We start from the raw sequence: 5,441 nt of genomic DNA on the forward strand, positions 1-5,441 counted from the left end.
TATATATATAGTATTCCTTTATATATATTTATTGTAAAGTATTTTCATATATATAATTGTCAATTACATCGAAAAGATATAAAAAGATACAAATATTAAAAAAAATATAAAAGATTTGTACATTTCTGATGATAAAACAGTGATTATATAAGGTAAAACTCCCTTCTTTGGAATAGTCGAATAGCCAAAACAGTCGATAATGTCAGTATTCTTCAATTACCACCGGGCCCCCGGGCAAGTCACGAAAATTTACCCCAGGGTTGTCGGTCTTTAATAGTATCTCGTCAGTGGTTTAAGCCAATCAACTTGCAGCTCTTACAGAAAAGCAGCGACGAATAGAGCGATTGAAAATCCCAATAGAGCGAAGCGAGAAATAGTTATTCTACCGAAAATCAATAAAAAATGTTGACTAAACTCTTTGAGATATAGTTATGAACAATAGAGCTATTATATTACGTTTGAATATTTCCGCCAATGCTGCCGAGCCATAGTTACAATAGGCGGCCGATAGTGGCGGCGGCGGCGCGTTATTACTTGTGAAATGATTAATTTGTTAATTTTTCAATAAAAATGCAATAAATCATTAAAATTATGATGGAGCAATAAGGAGCAATTGTTCTATGCCGGATTTAGTTGCATAGAATTATTATAAATATGTTTTTTAATAAAAATTAGAAATTTTTCGTTTTTATTAAATATTTCAAAAAATAATTTTAAAAGGGGAGCAATTGTTGATTCTGAGGGAGCAATTAGGGAGCAATCGTTTGAGCTATAATTCATTAAAAAATATGAACTTGCAGCGCCAACTTATTTCCGGTCCCGAAAACTCGTATAGCTGAAGCTATAGCAGCGGGCGGTAACAGCGAAACGTCTCGCGGGAGGAAGACGTTCAAATGTCATGTCGGTTCCTCGGGGGGGGGGGGGGGGCGAACGTATCGTAGGCTAATTATTATCGGCCACTGGGCTTTTTTGAGATATAATTAATTAATAAAGATTAAATATATCTAATATATATTTTTTTTAACAATATTCAAACAATTTTTTCACCGATTTGATATAACAATGTTTTAATTAATTGTTATTGATTATTCGATAAATAACTGTAGAAAGCAAAGAGCGATTTTCTCCAAATTTTTAGAAAATTACGTTCTTGTGATAACAAAACAATTTAGCAAGTATTTGCGACAAGACGCGGTTTCTCTTAATTATTATTAATTTTTTATTAATAATTTATTCTACAGCGATCGATAGCAAAAAGCGATTTTCTCTAAATTTTTAGGGAATCACGTTCTTGTAATAACAAAATAATTTAACAAGCATTTGCAACAAGACGCGGTTTCCCTTAATTGTTATTAATTTTTTATTAACAATTTATTCTGTAGCGGTCTTTAAATTATTTGGTGAGAATCGCTCTTTGTTAAAGACCGCTAGAGAATAAATTGTTAATAAAAAATTAATAACAATTAAGAGAAACCGCGTCTTGTCGCAAATACTTGCTAAATTATTTTGTTATTACAAGAACGTGATTCCCTAAAAATTTGAAGAGAATTGCTCTTTGCTGTCGACCGCTAGAGAATAAGTTGTTAATAAAAAATTAATAATAATTAAAGGAAACCGCGTCTTGTCGCAAATACTTGCTAAATCGTTTTGTTGTCACAAGAACGTGATTCCCTAAAAATTTGGAGAGAATCACTCTTTACTATATTCTACAGTTATTTATCGAATAATCAATAACAATTAAAGGGGGAGCCTCGTGTAAACAGCACTTTTTTAAAGATTTTATTACAAAAAAGTGAGAGTAATTATTGAATTCAAATAAAATACATTGTAATATTTAAGTTTTAATGTACAAGAAAAAATTTTTTTGTTAGAAAAAGAAAACAAAATGGCAACGCTACAGCTGCTTAAAGTTGGCTCCTCGAGTTTGCGCCGGGGAACGCCCAGGTCCTTGTAATTATCTGAAATCAACGAATTAAATTTTTTCCATTAAAATAAGATATTTTGTATTTCATGAACCTAAATTTAGCAAAAAAAACTAAAAAATGAAAAATTGGGGATAATTAAAAAAATTTATTCAATTTTCTGTTTTAAACAAATCGTTAAAAACTATATTTATTATAAAAATTTTAATATATTTTTAGGTTCATGAAGTATACGATACATTACAAATATCTCTACAAAGTTTCAAGTTCATCGGCCATTAACTTTTTGAGTTATATTCTCCGGCGCGAAAAAAAAGCGTTTTGAGAAAAACGCGTTTAAAGATAGTGATTTATATAGTGATATAGATTTATATTTACCTAAGCTTAATCTGCGATGCCAGGGCCGTAAAATAATCCTTCCTCTTCTAGAAAAACATCTAATTGTGCTGCATTTTCCTCTTTTCGAGCAGTCCTGGCCTCTTTTGTCGCTTTTTGTGATCGTCGATCTTGCCTCTTTACTCTATTCTTATCATAAGTATCAGGGTCTTAGGGACCTTTAGGATTTGATTTAGGCTTTGAAACTTTGGAAATATATTCTTCAGATGGTACATGAATTTTTCAAGCCATAAAAAAAAAATGCAACAAAAAAAAATTTTTACACGAGGCTCCCCCCTTAAAACATATTTTTATATCAAATCGATTTCAAAAACAGTTTGAATATTGTTAAAAAAAATATATAGATATATTTAATCTTTATTAATTAATTATATCTCAAAAAAGCTCAGTGGCCGATAATAATTAGCTAAACCCACATAAATAAAAGAAAAAGGATAAAAATAAACATATAAAAAGATATTTTTATTTGTTCTTAATTTTCAGAATAAAAACTCGTATTTATTTTATATATCTACATATTTCATTAATTTATAGTCTTAAATTATTTAAAGCATTGTTATTTATCACATTGCTTTGTGAAAGGATTAAAAAAAAACTTAAGGGCACGGAGATTCGAACCCATAATGTCGAGACTACGAAGTTGACACAAAACTACTCCGCCAACTTTCATATGACAGATATCCCTTCCGGCCTCCGGCGTCCTTCGCCACAACGTGAATAGTCTACCACGTAAGGCAGTTGGCTCATGATCCAGAGGTCCCGAGTTCGAATCCCATCAAGGTAGGTGTTTTGCTTCCTCATAGAGGAAGCTTTGTTTTCGTAAATTCGTATATGAACCTTTATATGCGTATAAAGTTGGCTCTAATCAACCAAATTTAAAAGAATTATATATAAAATAGGGGTAAAAGAAACCAAAGAAAAGATTGTTTTTTGAGTTTTTAATGTCAATATGTTCAGAGTGTTTTAAAACGTCGAAATATTGCATTAAAAAAAATGTCGGTATGTGTGTATGTATGTATGTATGTATGTATGTATGTATGTCTGTGCCAAATTTACAGAAATTTCTATAACTCCAAAACTGATCAACTAAATCTTAACGAATTATGTATGAAATAGGGGTAGAAAAGACTGAAGAATATAATAGAATTAATAAAAATTGTTAATAATAAAGGGGTTACCGATTTCTGTTAAAAAAAGGTTTACCGAAATTTTTTAATTTTATTATATTCATCAGTCTTTTCTATATTTCTATTTCATATATAATTCTTTAAGGCCGGTATTCATAGTCGGGTCTTATATCCAAGATTGTCTTAAGTATAGTCTTAAGGCATCATCAGCCAATCAGAGGGCCGTATTAGCATCTTAAGACATCACTTCCTCTATGAGGAAGCCAAGTGCAAATTTTTAATTTGCACAATTTGTTTTTACTTATTTTATTTTCTTATTTATTTTTAAATACAGAAAATATTTATAATCATAGACTGCGTCTTTAAGAAACAAATTTAGTTAAAAAATAGTAATAAAATTTCAAAATAAATAATTTTTTTTTATGTCAGGTGAATATAAGGGTTGTCATAAATTCGACTGACATGGTTCTTATTAGGTAAATAAAATCCGGCCCTGAACGTGCAATGCGTTACACATCTTGTCAGGACCGCGTTAGGTAACTTTTACCAGGGCCAGATTATGTATTATGGCACACCTGATCTGGACCTGTTCAGACAGTAACTGAAATTTCTACTCGGGAACATCGATCACAACAACTCTAGTAGCTATTAGAGAACTTAAAAACGACTTCATTAAGCGACCTATCCCCACCACTGAAGTTTCCAGACCTGTATGTAAGACCGTGGTCTGAACAGGTCCAGATCAGGTGTGCCATAATACATAATCTGGCCCTGGTAAAGTTACCTAACACGGTCCTGACAAGATGTGTAACGCATTGCACGTTCAGGACCGGATTTCATTTACCTAATAAGAATCATGTCAGTCGAATTCATGAGAACCCTTATATATTCACCCGACATAAAAAAAATTATTTATTTTGAAATTTTAGCTCGCGTTAGGTAACTTTACCAGGGCCAGATGTATTATGGCACACCTGATTTGGACCTGTTCAGACAGTAACTGAAATTTCTACTCGGGTATTGTTTGCACAAGCTCGCGCACAAGCCTGATGTTCGGCGTATCGCCTTGTAAATAGCATAGTTACTTTATGTCCATGTATTCATGTATCGTTTATACTTAGTTGCATAAGTCGTTTGTAATTCTCGCGCGAAACGTCGGCGGATCGCGATCAGCCAAATCATGCGACTCACCTGTCGGTGCTGCCATCGCCCGGCCCAAGGTCGCTGGAATCTGAACTGGTGGGACAGAGGGGTCTGGAGTTCAGGATAGCTTCTACTAGGATCCAGAAGTTTTGTGCCAAGATGTAATGTGACGCTCGACGTCCCGGATACAAATGTAGGCGGTGGGTGCGCTCTGCTATAAGTTCCGTGAGTCGATGTCGGTTAAACAGCAATGCCGGGTGTTTAGCCTCGTATGAGATGGCGGAATGGGTGAGCCTGCCGCCCACCCTGAGAACTCCGCGACCATCCAAGAAGGGGGCGAGTTTTCGCAGAGGTTTGGAGCAACTCTGATTGCGTCTGAAGCTACCGATATCCTCTGCGAAGCAACGAGATTGTACGAATTTGACGAGGTATAACAAGGTTGAGTGATATTCGATTTGATCCACGACGAGAGTGAGCGCATTTGATCTAGTTTTGGTAACAAATCGGAGACAATATGCGAACATGAGTGGGGTCAAGAGCCCCCCTGGATCAAGGATGCGAGTTCGTTCGGAACCTCCGAATGAGGTCCGGCCGCTTGGCGACACCCAACGAGCCCTCCGCGATGGCGGGAGGAACAAGGCGATACGCCAAGGCGGCGGTAAGGTCCTACCGTTCGGCGATACCCGAGTGGTGATACGCCGAGACGGCGGTGTCCAAGGGCCCCGTGAGTGTAGGTGACCCGACGGTGCGCGATGACGAGATGAGTGTGTAGGTACTCGACCTCGTCCAAACAATGCTATGGATGTGCGGATACCTTCGCCGCGACGTGCCCATGCGACGCCCGGACGAGAGA

Source organism: Temnothorax curvispinosus, unplaced genomic scaffold (genome assembly GCF_003070985.1).
Source record: "Temnothorax curvispinosus isolate PA1 unplaced genomic scaffold, ASM307098v1 QBEX01008130.1, whole genome shotgun sequence".
NCBI classification, from domain to species: domain Eukaryota; kingdom Metazoa; phylum Arthropoda; class Insecta; order Hymenoptera; family Formicidae; genus Temnothorax; species Temnothorax curvispinosus.